The sequence below is a fragment of the Pseudorca crassidens genome, chromosome 18 (assembly GCF_039906515.1).
Source record: "Pseudorca crassidens isolate mPseCra1 chromosome 18, mPseCra1.hap1, whole genome shotgun sequence".
Lineage (NCBI taxonomy): Eukaryota > Metazoa > Chordata > Mammalia > Artiodactyla > Delphinidae > Pseudorca > Pseudorca crassidens.
The window spans coordinates 47,573,163-47,589,442 of record NC_090313.1 but is presented as its reverse complement, the minus strand read 5'-3'; the positions used below and the strand labels follow the sequence as shown (position 1 = coordinate 47,589,442).

The window sequence follows — 16,280 nt, the reverse complement described above, 5'->3', positions numbered from 1 at the left end:
CTGATATGCTTTTCAAATGGCCACATTGTTTTGTTCTAATGATTTTGCTTTTCTAAAGACTTGTAAATCTTCTATGAAAAGATTTAATTGCTTCCTATGAAGGAAGGAGGAGAGGATGAAAATGCGTGGTGTGAGGCTCTAGAAAAACAAAGCATTTATCTCTATTTCTGTCTGTTGGGATGCTTTAAGGTTAATAATTGGGAATTGCTCATTTTAAAGCCACATTGCATTAAAAAAAAGACACATGCTTCCTGCTGATAGAGTTTTCAGACTGCCTAGAATTTATTGTAATTTTATGAGAGAAAAATCTTAATAGCTCAGCAATCAAATACATTATAAAATAATTTTAGAAAACCTAAGTATTTATAATTGTTCCTTGTAAATTTCACTTTTTTTCCCTCTTGTACAGTTATGTTAATCAGGATTTGGAATTTTAATTTGCAGCTTTCATTCATTTTACAACAGTATAATGAATGTTTTATCTTCCCTGGGACTATTATATCCAGAGATAATAAGAACAGTCATCTGTTATATGGTCTGCATTTCTTGAGTTGTCTTCTGTGATTTTGTTGTCAGCCTAGCAAAATTAATTAGATTAATTCCCTAAATTCTAGAGAATATTATTAGATACCAATTAAGCATTCAGAAATGTATATTTTATATACTAGTTTATAGACTAATTTTAAAAGAAAGTAAACCCGCCTAGATTCATACATTTTGATGTTTAGTCTTTATAATACACCCTAATATCTATTAATGTGTCATTAGTTTTGTAGGAATCTGGTAAAAAATCATTTATATGTATTCTGAATAAGATGCTAGCTGACCTTAAGCATTTTTTCCTGTTTGTTTCTTTATGTACATTTTTCAAATAGGGCTAGACACTGCTATATCCTCAAAAACAAAACAAAACTCTGAAAAAGAAAATCACATACACAAATCAGATTGGCTGCTAGTCCTAAATGTCTGACTGGATGCCCATTTATTTTATACTTTTATTATTGTTTTTATTTATTTTTTGAAATAATTTTCAAAAAGCCAATATGCACACAGTTTAACCATCAAGTATAATGATATACAATAGTTCTTTGGCTCACTTCTTCTCAGCTTTACTTACTCACCAGAGATACTGGCTTCAAACACAGCTCTTTTAAAAATTTTGGTAGACAATACTTCCCAGTCTCTCTTGCAGTTGGTTACAGTCAAGTTTTGAGTTCAGGTGAATGGAAACTGAGCAAAAGTGATGTAAGCCAATTTTTAGGCCCATCAAAAATATCCTGTGGGGCTTCCCTGGTGGCGCAGTGGTTGGGAGTCCGCCTGCCGATGCAGGCGACGCGGGTTCGTGCCCCGGTCTGGGAGGATCCTGCATGGCGCGGAGCGGCTGGGCCCGTGAGCCATGGCCGCTGGGCCTGCGCGTCCGGAGCCTGTGCTCCGCAGCGGGAGAGGCCACAACAGTGAGAGGCCCGCGTACCGCAAAAAAAAAAAAAAAAAAAAAAAAAAAATCCTGTGTACTATTCTCAACTTTTAGCTGAACGGAGATGACCCTGGCACCTAGAGGATGGGGAGTCCTTGAGACACTGTTGGTATTCTATGTGTTGGTTACCATACTGTTTTTCATGTACATTTTTGGTGGTGAAATACACCAGAAAGACTAAGTCGCTCCCCAGTGCATGACTTTTTGTCTCCGCTATTATGTAAGAAAATGCAAAAGTGGTTTCTAAAAATGTAACATCAAATTTAATAAAATTTTGTACCAGATTGAGAGTTGCATGTCTTTAAGTGTAGCTGAAAAATAGTACAGGTTTGCTCCATGGAAATGCTTTGTTTTGAAAAGTCCTGCTAATCATGATGGCTTCACTAATATCCCAAGGAATAATATACAGTCATAGTGGGGTTAATTGTTAATACTTGTACACGTAAACACATAGTGCAAATAGTCTTATTCATAATTTAGATTTATTTTTAACAAACTTGGAGTCAGATCTTGGAATCATTATTTTGATGTTACTGTGTAGCTACCAAGACCTCATTCCAGGAATAGTAGAAACATTATCACTGCCACTTGATTGTTCACCTGTATTTATATTCCTACTGTAATTCTTGATCAGTTGTTTGTGTGTAGGAATCCTTTTAAGCCACTTGTCCATTTTATGAAGCTCAGTTAACATTAGGTAACATAATCCAGAAATCCACTGAGTAATACAATTGCAGTATGTGACTATAAGTTGAAATTTGACATAGGAGAAAAGGTGCCATTGTCAACTCCTCCAAGTTACAGAATGTCCACCACCCCACAGGATTTCTTACATATTACACAAGCCATTGTCCAGCAGACAGAGTGAGTGAAGGTACCAGATTTGATCTGTATATTACTGTACAACATTTAATTTCCTACTTTTGTTCTTATTGTTTTTTGTTTTTAAAAATAATTGTTTATTTACTGAACCTTGGGCAGATTAGATACACAACCAATTTTAAATTTATATCTTTTAACTCAGTTTTGCAGTGTTTTCACACACACACGCACACAAATTGGCATGCAACAGTCGTCCTAAGGTAAAACACAGTCACCTTAAACTGTTGCAAGTATTTTCACCCAAGGTTGAAAAATTGCTTATCCTGAACATAAAAACTTTTAATAAATTTAAATTAGTTACATAAACCTCGTTACTTGTAGTTTTCCCCTTGCAAAGATCCAAAAAAAAAAAAAAAATGTACAAACCCATCATCAGAGACCAAGAGAAAGTCATTTTATTTTATACAAAACAAAATTCACATGTGCCATAAAAGAAAGACCCAGGAAAAACAAAAACAGAAATCCTAATACTGACAGTAATGTTCAGTACTCTAACTTAAACAGTGGCCAAATGCCACTGATCAAAAATAAAACAGTGGCTGTATATCACTGCAAAGAAATCCAAGAGGCTTTTAACCCTTTGGCATTAGAAATCCAGAGTTTTCCAATTACTTGAACGCATACCTCCTATGTGCCAAGAGTAGAGAAAGTGGATGTGCCAGCATAGAAAGAAAAAGAACTATTGTTCACTGCAACACCCAGAGAAATGGCTTTAATAGATACTTCTTACAAGGTTAGGCAGAAACCAAAACAAGGGTCTTTAGCTGCTTGTGTCAACAATTTTAAGCGGAGGTGATTGAGGTCTAGGGTTCAAAGTAAAACTATAAGGGGAAAAAGGTTGTTGGCTTAAGTCTTATCTTTAAAGCAAAAACAAGATAAGCAAGGTATAAAAGTACCAACCTGGTAGCATATTCTAATCACAGAGCTCTGCCATTAGGCTGGATAGAAAATGTCAAGATTCAAATTGTTGTTTCTCATAAGGACTCAACAAAATGAATCTTTAATGACTTGAACTGCAGGATAAGGGATCCCAAGAATGCAGTCATTTTAGTAAAGTACTATCCTGAACAAACTGCATTTTATGATGAAAACAAAAGGAAAGAAGATATAATAAGGACTATACACCTATATTCCACTTACAGTGCTTGAGTTCTGGAAGGACCTGTATAATGAAGGCAGAATTCAAATATGAAATCATGCCAATCACATGTCAAACTTCACTATAACTTTCCTAAAAAAGTGTTTTCCCCCAATATCTCTTAATCACAAAGAAACAGAAGCTGTGAATGTACAGTTCAGAAAATAAAAACGTAGAAACTAATGACATTATCATGACCAGGATGTTTGGTAAACAGTGAATTATGAGTTTGGACTCATCAGGAAAAGGCTTTTTAAACAACCCTCTGGACTGCAAAAAAAATCTCTTCAGGTAGTAGATCTGTCCCAATGTCATGGCAACTAGAACAAGAGCTTCAAAGAAGGACCAAAGGACCACTCTGCTGTTTGTGTTGTCATTGATTGCTCTGTGTATTCTCTCCCAAACTCCCCTGTTCATGCTTTACAGCTGTTATTGCCACTGCGAGCTCATTAATCATTTCTTCTAGCTTCTTCTGGTGAGCTTCTGTTTCCATGTCTTGTCCTTAGGGGGCCTCCCCATTATCAATGGTGTACATCACTATCTTTGGAGTCACGGTGGACACCCTATTGCTAAAACAAAACTTATATGTTCCATCCATGTGAGCAGCAAATGTGTATTTCCCACTGGACTCCCTGTCTCCCTTATAAATTCCTTTATTTTCAGGCCCTGTAGCCTCCACGTTGATGTCCAGGAAGCCGCCCTCAGCTACCTCGAAGATGAGGCCCATCTTGGTGCCCGAGGTGACCCGTTTGAAGAAGCATTCCTCTGCGTGCGCATCGATGCTGACGAAGTAGCCCGAGACTGTGGCCAGGAGGGCGGCCAGGAGCACGAGAAGCTCAGCGAGCGTCACCATGGTGCTGCTGGGGCCAAAGCCAGCATCGCAACTGTGCCCTCCGGAGCTGCACCACCACAGCCTTCTCCTAATTTCCTACTTTTTTGATTAAGACTATAGATATGTCTTGACATTTCCTTCCCTCACTCCAGTGGAACATTTCCATGTCCACTCTGGAGACTAGTGCGCTCTAAACCCTTGCTGCTCATACTGTGGTTTATGGACTAGCAGAATCAGCATCATCCCAGGAGCCTGTTAGAAATGCAGCATCTCAGGCCCATCCTCAAATCTACTGCATCAGAGTCTGCGTTTCAGCAAGATCCCCTAGAGAATCATACGTCGTTAACTTTTTTTTTTTTACATCTTTATTGGGGTATAATTGCTTTACAATGGTGTGTTAGTTTATGCTTTATAACAAAGTGAATCAGTTATACATATACATATGTTCCCATATCTCTTCCCTCTTGCGTCTCCCTCCCCATCCCACCCCTCCAGGCGGTCACAAAGCACCGAACTGATATCCCTGTGCTATGTGGCTACTTCCCACTAGCTATCTACCTTACATTTGGTACTGTATATACGTCCATGCGTTAACGTTTGAATGAACCTCTCCCTCGTGCGAAAGAGCCTAGAGGCTGGCATTCTGCATGAAGAGTGGGGCTGGAAGATCCACCTTTCTTTGTGCAGTTTAATGCCCTTGCTTTCGGTTCTGTGCCTCACTCTCATCAGGATCTCTGTCTAGTGTCCCCCAAGTCCCCAACGTGGTCGATTTCTTCAGAAATGAAATTTCTTGTGGCATCATAGTTTTTCAAGCCTCGGTGTCTCACACAGATTCCTTCTCCTTTCCTCTGCCTGAAATTTCTTTCCCAATCCTTCTCTCCTTCACATGAGTCCTTTCAAGACCCAGTTCAGGTGGTATGATCTCAGGAACAGTTTCTCTGGCCTGCCCCCCTCTCCATCCCTCTACCATCACAGACCCACAGACCAACAGAAATGCCTCTTTGGGGGCACCCACCTCACCCAGTGCTTACTCCATCTTTTCACAGGTCCTGGTCATTGCTACCTTATCCCTCTCTTCGACTGAACTGTAAGCACTTAAAGGCCTTTGCTCCCTCAATACTTAGCACAAAGCCTGGCACAGGCACACAGGGAGGTTCCTAGTAAATAGCTGTCGAATAAATGTGTCTGAACTGACCTGAACCTTTAGCAGTTCTCTCACTTGTAGTGAAAGCACAGGCACCTTGTAAACGTGTCTTCGGTTTTGCCCCAATGATGTGGAGAGTCTTTCCAGGCTTCTTCTGCTCTGGATGGAATTTCTGCTCCCCCTGGTTTCTTACCTGCTATCTCACATCTGGACTTGGCCTCTCATTTTGGGCTCTGGAGCTGAAACCAGTTAGACTGCCTGCCTGACTTTCTATCTATTAATCTTGACCCTGAGTGCCGATTCTTGACCTCAGTTCAGCACTAGACAGAGAGCACCGTGAGCTCCTTGGTCCTCAGTCCCTCTAGTCAAACTGGGCTAATGAAAGAGAAGAGTGCAGTCAGGAGTGGATGGATTATGTTTAGGGAAAGCTATACTGTGGAAATAGGTCGTTGTTTTATTTTTATATTGTTTTGATGTATAGAGTTTGTTTTATCTTTGCTTTTGCCACATTAACACAGTATTTATATAACCTTGTGTTTCTTTAGAATGACATTTTGTGGGGGCTTCCCTGGTGGCGCAGTGGTTGAGAGTCCGCCTGCCGATGCAGGGAACACGGGTTCGTGCCCCGGTCCGGGAAGATCCCACATGCCGCGGAGAAGCTATGCCCGTGAGCCATGGCTGCTGAGCCTGCACGTCCGGAGCCTGTGCTCCGCAAGGGGAGAGACCACAACAGTGAGAGGCCCGCGTACCGCAAAAAAATAAATAAATAAAAATAAAATAGAATGACATTTTGTGGAGAATGGGAAATTGTCATTTCATTCTTTCTTAGTCTAACCCTAGGCCACATGCCTGTGATAGAATTTTTTTCTGCAGGCTTTTTGCAGGATTATATGAAATGAACATGAGATTTTTGCGTTATTCCAAATAGTATTTCACAAGCTGACCCTATATTTGCTATCCTCAACCTGAGATAAATATGCAAGAATTTACCATTCTGAATATAGTCTATTAATTTTCAACTTAGTGACCTATTTCTACTTCAATCATAAATGCCAAAATGTATTAGCTTAAATTAGCTTTGTGTCTTATGTTTACACTTCTGTGTATTTATAATCGTTCAACTAAAATGATAACTGAGAGACAGTCCCTCAGAATTGAGAAGTTATATGAGAAACTACCCAGCTATACCTTCTTTTGTTAAATTAAACTTTTTATTTTGAAATAATTGTAAATTCACATGCAGTTTATTCACATGCAGAATAAATGTAAATTCACATTGTAAGAAAAAATGCAGAGAAATCCTGTGTACCCTTTATCCAGTTTCTCCCCGTTGTAACATCTTATAAAACTATAATGCAATGTCACAATCAAAATACTAAGATGCCGAACACTTCTACTGCCACAAGTATTCTACATGTTACTTTTGTATAGGTTCACCGCTCGTCCCCTCCGCTATCACCCTCTCCTTAACGGCTGCCAACCACTAATCTGTTCTCCACTAGAGAACATATGGTAGTTGCATGTTTATTTTACTTTATTAAGAAACTGCTAAGCTGTTTTCCACAGTGACTGTACCATTTTACATTCCCACCAGTAATATTATGAGTGACTCAGTTTCTCCATATCTTCACCAGCATTTGGTGTTATCACTATTCTTTATTTTAGGGATTCTGATAGGTATATAGTGATATCTAACTGTGATTTAGTTTGCATTTATCTAATGGCAGATGAGGCTGAACAGCTCTTCATGTGTTTATTTGCCACATTATATGCTGTTTGGTGAAATGTCTCTCCATGTCTTTTTTTTTTTTTCGGTACGCGGGCCCCTCACTGTTGTGGCCTCTCCCGTTGCGGAGCACAGGCTCCAGGCGCGCAGGCTCAGCGGTCATGGCTCACGGGCCCAGCCGCTCCGCGGCATGTGGGATCTTCCCAGACCGGGGCACGAACCCGTGTTCCCTGCATCGGCAGGCGGACTCTCGACCACTGCGCCACCAGGGAAGCCCTCTCCATGTCTTTTGTCAATTTTCTAATAGGAATTTTGCTCTCTGGTTTTGAGAGTGCTTTATATATTTTAGATACTAACCCTCTGTTGAATATGTGATTTGAAAATATTTTCTGCCAGGCTGTAATTTGTCCTTTGATCTTCTTAACAGGGTCTTTCACAAAGCAAACATTTAAAAACCTTGATGAAGACTAATTTATCAATTTTTCCTTTTATGGATCATGATTTTGGCATCAACTCAAAGAAGTCTATGCTTAGTCTTAGTTATCCAAGATTTTTCAGTTTTTTCCTTAAATTTTTTACAGCTTTAAATTTGTCTGTTATACCTTTTGAGTTAATTTTTTTGAACAAGGTGTGACACTTAGGCCAAGGGTCTTTTTTTTTCTACAGATGATGTCCACTTTCCTTAGCACTATTTGTTGAATGGACTTTCTGTCTCCCATTGTGTTACTTTTGCACCTTTGTCAAAAATCTATAGGACATATTTTTGTGGATCTATTTCTGGGCTCTCTATTCTGTTTGTCTACCCCTCCATCAATACCACAAAGTCTTGATTGATGTAACTATGTAATACATCTTGAAACCGAGTAGACTGATTCCACCAATTTTATTCTTCTTTTTTCAAAAATGTTTTAGCTATTCTAGTTCCTCTGCCTTTCCACATAAAATTTAGGAGATATATATATGTGTGTGTGTGTGTATATGCATATACACACACATATATATATATATATCTCCTCACAAAAAAATCTTGTTAGAATTTTTATAGGAGTTGTGTCAAACCTGTATATCACTTTAGGGAAAATTGATATCTTTACTATGTTGACTCTTCTAATCCATGAACACTGTATTTCTTGTTCTTTTTTTTTAAGATTTTTTTTTTGATGTGGACCATTTTTAAAGTCTTTATTGAATTTGTTACAATATTGCTTCTGTTTTATGTTTTGGTTTTTTGGCCATGAGGCATGTGGGATCTTAGCTCCCCACCAGGTATTGAACCCGCACCCTCTGCATTGGAAGGTGAAGTCTTAGCCACTGGACCATGAGGGAAATCCCTCTTTTTTTTATGCAATTACTTTATAGGAATCAAACTACTGTTCATGGATGTTAATAAGATAGTTTCTATTATGTACCTGGTGTTTTCTTTTTCTTTTTTTTTGATTTTGAACGCTGTATTTCTATCGACTTATTTAAATCCTTAATGTCTTATATCAGCATTGTGTAGTTTTAGCATACAAATCCTATGCATGTCTTGTTAGATTTACACATAAGGATTTTTTAAAGCTATTGTACAAGTGTTGTGTTTTTCAGTATTCATATGTTCATTGCTAGTGTATAAAAAAAAATCAAGTTTCGTATGTAGATCTTGTATCTTGCCACATTGCTGCATTCACCTATCAGTTCTATGAGATTTTTTTGGTAGAATTTGAAATTTTCTACAAAGTCAATCGTGTCTTCTGTCATAGGGACAGTTCTATTTCTTCTTTTCTGATCTGTATGTCTTTTATTTCCTTTTCTTGCCTTATTTAACTGGCTAGAAATTACAGCACTACGTTGAATAACATTGGTGAAAGCAGATATCCTTGCCATGTATCATTAAGCATAAGGTTAGCTGTAGGGTTTTTTTGTAGATGTTCTTTATCAAGTTGTGTAAATTCCCCTTATTCTTATTTTTCATGAAGTTTTTTGAATGGTTGTTCTGCATTGATTGATTTTATCATGTTATTTTTTCTTCTTTTTTTAATATAGTAGATTATGTCAAATTGATTACATTGAATAGTTTTCAAATATTGGAACTTTCTTGCATCCATGGAATAAATCTCACTTGCTCATAGTATATAATTCTTTTTTTAAAATATATTGCTGAATTCTATTTGCCAATATTTTGTTAAAGATTTTGCACCTATATTCATGAGACATATTGTTGTACTGTTGTGCAGTTTTCTTGTTTTTTACTATCTTTGTCTGGCTTTGGTATCAGAGTAATACTAGTTCATAAAATGAATTGGGAGCTATCCTTTGGTATTCTATTTTCTGGAGGAGCTTGTGTGTCGAATTGGTGATAATTTTTTTTTTAAGCATTTGGTAGAATTCTCCAGTAGAGTCATCGAAGATCAGAGTTCTTTTTTGGTAATTAAAAAAATTATGAATTCAATATCCTTAATAGCTTTAGGGCAATTCACATTATCTATTTCATATTGGATGACTTGTAGTAATCTGTGATTTTTGAGGAATCTGTCCATTTCTCTAAGTTGTCAAATATATTTGTGTAGAGTTGTTTTTAGTACTGTTGACCTGTGAACAGCATGGGGGTTAGGAGCACCAACTCTCCATGCAGTCAAAAGTCCATGTATAACCTATAATTGGCCCTCCATATCCATGATTCCACATCAGCATATTCAACCTATTGTGTATTGTGTAGTACTGTAGTATTTACAATTGAAAAAATTCCATGCATAAGAGGACCTGCACACTTCAAACCCATGTTGTTCAAGGGTGAGCTATTTTTCAGGGTGGGGGTGGTAAATGTTTATTTATTTTTCTTTTCTCTTTTTTTATTGAGGTGTAGTTGATTTACAATATTATATGTTTCAGGTGTACAACATAGTAATTCACAATTTTTAAAGGTTATACTCTATTTATAGTTATTATAAAACATCAGCTATATTCCCTATTCTGTACAATATATCCTTGTAGCTTGTTTATTTTATACATAGTAGTTTGCACCTCTTAATCTCCTACACCTATCTTTCCCCTCCCCCTACCCTCTCCCCACTGGTAACCACAAATTTGTTTTCTGTATCTGTGAGTCTGTTTCTTTTTTGTTATATTCATTAGTTTGTGATTCTACATGTAAGTGATATCACACAGTATTTGTCTTTCTCTGTCTGACTTATTTCTCTAAGCATAATACCTTCCAAGTCCATCCATGTTGTTGCAAATGGCAAAATTCCATTCTTTTTTATGGCTGAATAGTATTCCATTGTATGTATATGCCACATCTTCTTTATCCATTCATTTGTTGATGAACATTCCCTTATTATCTTTTGATGTCTGTGGGGTTTTTAGTGACAGCTTCTGTTTCAGTCTTGATATGGATAATTTTTCTTCTCTCTCTTTTTCTTTGTCAGTCATAATAAAGGTTCGTCAATGTTATTGATCTTTTTAAAGAACCAGCTCTTTGTTCCATTGATTTTCTCTATTGTTTTTCTGTTTTGAATTTCACCAACTTATGTTCTTTATTATTTCTTTCCTTCTGCTTGCTTTGGATTTACTTTGCTCCCTTTATTCCAGGCTCTTGAGGGTGGGATGTTAAATTGCTGATTTGAGAATGTTCTTCTTTATTAACAGAGATTTTAGTGTTATAAATTTCCCTTTCAGCATTGCTTTAGGAGTGTCACACAAAACTTTTATGTTGTGTTTTCCTTTTCATTCTGTTCATTGTATTTTTCGATTTCCACTTTCCACTGACCTTCATGATTTCTGATGAGCAATCCACTGTCATTGAATTATTTTCCCTCATTGATAATGTGTTATTTTATCTGGCTGCTTTCAGGATTTTGTCTTTGTCTTTAGCTTTTAGAAGTTTAATGATGATGTGTCTTGTCATGGATTTCATAGAGTTTTTCCTGTTTGGGCTTCTTCAATCTGTAGTTTTACGTCTCTTGCCAAATTTAGGCAGTTTCCAATCATTATTTCTTTGAGTACTTTTTTAATCTCATCATTTTCTTCTCTCCTCCAGGACTTGGAGGGCTCAAATGTTAGATTTTTGTTATAGTCCCCCAGGTGTCTGAGGCTCTGTTCATTGTATTTTTTTAGCTTATTTCCTCTCTGTTTGTTCAAATTGGGTAATTTTTATTGTTTTATCTTCCAGTTCATTGATTCTTTACTCTGTCACCTCTTTTCTGCTGTTTTGTGCACTTTATTTCAGTGATTGTATTTTGCAGTTCTAAAATTTCTATTTGGTTCTTTTTTATATCTTCTAGTTCTTTGCCGAGGCTTTCTATTTTTCAAAAGTTTCAGGAGTGTTTGTAATCATTCAGTGAAGCATTTTTCGATGGCTACTTTAAAATCTTTGTCAGATAATTCTAACATCTCTGCCATTTCAGCATTGACATTTATCAATAGTCTTTTAAAATTCATTTTAAGATCTTCCTTGTTCTTGGTATGATGAGTAATTTTCAGTGGAAACCTGAATATTTTTGTGTTTTGTTATAAGACTCTGGATCTTATTTACTCCTCTTATTCTAACTCTCTTTCTCTGACACTTGTTCTTTTGGGGAAAGAGGAGGGCACTTCCTTGTTAATGCCAGATAGAGGTAGCCTCTGTGGCCATCCAGGCTCGGCTGACACCTGGTCGGAGGGATCCTCATTTCGCTGGATGAGTGGGACTTTCAGCTCAGCTGCGATCTCCACTGATATCACAGTGGAGATGGCCTTGTTACTGCTGGTTGATGGTGAAAGTCCTCACACTTCCTTAGACTTCTTCTGACACTGCCCTAACAGGGAGGAGGAGGAGTGCCTAATTATTGCTGGACCGGGGTGGAACTACAGACTCTTACATCGTCTCCAGGAATATTGTGTAAGAGAGGGGACTCATTACTGGCCAGCAGGGGTAAATGTTCCATCTTCCTGCTTGGCCTTCTCAGATATCCCCTTAGTAGCGGTGTTGGGGCACTTTGCTATAGTGTGTGTGAGTGGAAGTCCCAGCTCCTCACTCCACTCAGTCTTTGCCAGCATGAGTGTAGTAGGGCCACAGCCTTTTCTATGGTGCTTGGCTTTTATTGTTTTCTGTCTTGATGGGTTGCCCTTTTTTTATTGCTTGGCTAGAGAAAGCAGGTTTTGTTGTGGCTTTTTTCCTTGCCTCCATTGGCATTCCCATATTGTTGGCTTCTTCAGCTCCAGGTCTGGATATATGAAGTTAAAAGAAAACTTAGAGAACCCACCACCATGTTTTGTCTCATGTTCCAAAGTCTTGTTTGTCTGCCTTCTTCTCTCTACCTTTCAGTGACATCCTATGTGTTTTATATAAAATGTTCAGGGTTTTAAAGTTTTATTTTATATGACACACAGGGAAATGATGTTTACTCTATGTTCCCAGGAGCAGAAATACAATACATTCAATTTTAAAAATGAGGAAATTGAAGTCTTGGGTAAGGATCCACAGCTACTAGTGGCATAACTGAATTAGATTCCTGCTTGCTCAACTCTTTGTTCAGTGTTCTCACCATTGTAACAATGAAATGTAGTCATCTGCCTTGAACTGTGATGGTGCAGAGACAGTGTTATGAGAATCCTGTACAGACTCCCACTGTCTCCTGGCCACGTATTTTACTTTACACGTATTCCTTCAGAACCTTTACATGGTCTTAGCTAACTCACTATATTACTGTCTTCACTGATGGGTCCATAATTCCCACATATGAACAGCTTCGAGGCAGCAGTGTTAATTTAAGGGAGGGCTGAGGAATTAAACACTAACAAATGCTCTCTTTTTACTTAATTATATATTATTGGAGATGGATGGGGATAATGGATGGAAATAGGAGGTGCTAAATAGCCTCAAGCCATCCAAACATTGCCTGCCTTGTATTAAACTCCAATGATAACAATATGCTGATATGGCAGCCTCTGTTGATTTTAATTAATTAATTTAGGACAATGGTGAAATATTTATTTAATATGAATCTGAGGTTATCTTTGGCAGTGAAAGATTAAAGAGGACCTTAATAAACAAATTTGTTTATTTTTCCCATACTGTTGGCATTAGAAAAACATCTATAGCCACATGAAAACAGAATCTGTCATTTATGAGTTCCACTTATCCTTGCATAAGTCTCAAGTATCAAAATTGATTTTTAAGAATGTTCATTTGAAAAACAGCAGAGATAAGATTCAAGGATGCTTGCTCTTAGAGAAGGATTATTTATTAAGGGAAAGACTTGTCCTTTGAAAATTATTATCATAATTATCACTAAGAACCCAATTCTATATTTCTTATTAAGGCAAAATCCCTATTGCGGTAAACACAAGAAGGATGTTGATTGCAGTGGGATATCTATCTGAATAGGACTAAGTAATCAGCTTTGAAATGTCACTCAGTGGAATCAGCAGGGCAGAGGCTATTCCCTGGCAGGTTGCAAAACATTTTTTTGGAATTGCCAAGGATTTTACATCATCCTTGCATAGGTAATTATTAGGTAACTACAGAAGCAATATTTAAAACTCAAGGAAAAACTTTACTGGAACAGAGAAAATAGCATAGAAGTCCAAGGAGCTATATCAACTCGTTGACTATGTTGAGAGTCATTGAATCACATACTCTCAGAGTTCAAGCCACTTGGTCTGAACCCACACTGGTGAGTAATTCTACTCCAGAGTCACCTGGCCGTGGTGTTTCTACGTCTCCTCTCAGGGAAGTCTGAGACTGACACAAATGGCCCACTTCAGTCTCTGTGTGCTCTCCCTGTGTCTTCATTTGTTGGGCTTGACTCTATTCCTTCAGGCCATGCAAGTGCTTGGGGAATAAGTAATGGGAATGCAAATTAGCTTAAATCATTTGAAAACATTAAAAACCTCAATACAATAGGCACTTGACATTTTGAAAGGCTACTTCCCAAAACTTTTAATATTCTCCAGACATGGAAAGATCGCTGTGTCGAAAGTATATATCAAGTTTTCAGGTAGCAAACTACAGCCATCCACCACTGAGTTTTCAGATACAGAGCAGCTGACTAGTTTTGCTCACTCACTAAAAATTTTTATAGAAAATATTATCTCTGTAATTGCCCTCAGCTCACTGATTTACTCTTCACTCATTCTACAAATATTTATTGAAGGCCTAGGTTGTGACAGGTACTGTACTAAGCTCTTTAGATAATAAAACATGTACAATCCCTGTCCTTAGGGTATTAGCAGTCTAGTAGAAGAGGATGTCAATGCACAAGTAAATAAAAAAATATAAAATACAATTTATGATCAGTGCTTTGAAAGAAACAAAGAGGGTAGAGTGATACACGGTACATTGTAGAGAAGGGCTTACTCAGGACTGGTAGGCAGGGAAGACCTTTGAGGGAGTGCCATTTAAGCTGAGAATTGAAAGTGTCAGTTACATAAAAAGTAGGGGACAGGCTATTCTCAGTAAAGGAACAGCATGTGTAAAGTCTCTGAGACTGGAAAAAACACAGAACATCTGAGGGGTTGAAAGGTCAGTGTGGGTGGAGGAAAGTGAGAAAGGTAGATGGGCAGGAGATGAATTTCGTCAGATAGGCAAGGGCTAGATCACATGGGATCTTTGTAGACCATTTGTCTTAGTCCATTTGGGCTGCTATAACAGAATACCATAGACTGGGTGGCTTAAACAACAAACATTTATTTCTCATGGTTCTGGAGGCTGGGAAGACCAAGATCAAGGTGCCAGAAGGTTTAGTGTCCGGTGAGGGTCAGCTTCTTGAATGACAAATGGCCATCTTCTCGCTGTGTCTTCACATGACAGAAGGGGGTGAGGAAGCTTTTGGGGTCTCTTTTAGAAGGGCTCTAATCCCATTCATGAGGGTTCCAACCTCATGACCTAATTACCTCCCAAATTCCCCACCTCCTAACACCATCATGTTAGGGGTTAGGATTTCAACATATGAATTTTGGGGGGATACAAACATTCGGCATATAACACCATTGTCAGGAGTTTATATTTTATTCTTATGTAATAGGAAGCCACTGACAGGGTTTTAATAGAAAAGTGACATGTTCATAGACCAGGTCAGACTTGTGGCAACCCAGAGTAGCTATTTTACAGTAGCTATAGAATCTGCTTGTTAATTCTAAGGAAAGGCAGCTGGTAATAATTAATGACATATAATGATTACTTTTTGTTATTGTTGTGGGAAAAGCTGGTTGGAGAAAAAACAGGTTGGAGGAGACATGAGCGTCAGTAACCAGCAGAGAAGCCAACAAAATAGTCTACGTGAGATGGTAACTTAGACTATTGGTGACAGTGGTGAAAATGAAGACCAGTGAAAGGATTTGACATGCTTTTTCAATGAAATGACAGAGAAAGTGTGTTGATATCAAGCAGCTAGACTGGGTGGATGTGGTGCTAGTTGCTGAAGTGGAGAAGACTGAGGAGACATGGGTGGTGGGCCACATCGAGAGTGTAGTTTTAAACTGATTTGCTGCATTTGAGATGCGGGCAGACATCTGAACGAGGAGGCTGACAAGCATCTGTAAACCAGGACTCAGAGGACAGGTTTTAGGATGTAAATTTGGTATTTGAGGCATAGATATAGAATTGAAAGCCCTGGAAACTGAAAAGATCACCAAGAGAGAGGGGTATAAGAGAAAAGGAAAGAGGGTTTAGGACTGAATGAGAGGTCAAAGAGAGAGAGAGGCGTCTGCAAAAGAGTCCGAAGAGGAATTGGCAAAGAGACAGAAGGAAAACCAAGAAAACAAAGAGTTGAGGAGAGGAGGAGAAGGAGAAAGATGAATGGTCTGCTGTATTGAATGCCACCAAGACTGGTTCTTGACTTCAAAAAGCATAAACATCAAAGCAAAATTAGATATATTTAGCATCTGTTATTTCATGTGTTTTACCTGCTAACATGTTTTTCCTGCTCACCTGCAGAAATAACAACTGCTGAGTCATAAAACTGTCAAATCACATTCTTTAAAGAAAAGTCTCCCATCTTTTCTTTCTTCATGAATTTTGATTCTCCCTGAATTCTCTGGATAACTTCTACAATTCTCTCCATTTTCTTGTCATACACAGAATCTACAGTCTTCAAAAGTCTCCACTTTCCAAATGTAGAACTA

At 38.0% G+C, this 16,280-nt stretch overlaps 1 pseudogene; it reads right to left on the bottom strand.

Annotated features, from left to right (window-relative positions):
- Positions 1-3,507: 3,507 nt before the first annotated feature.
- Positions 3,508-4,347, bottom strand: LOC137210944 (transmembrane emp24 domain-containing protein 2 pseudogene; annotated as a pseudogene).
- Between the last annotated feature and the right edge of the window lie 11,933 nt (positions 4,348-16,280).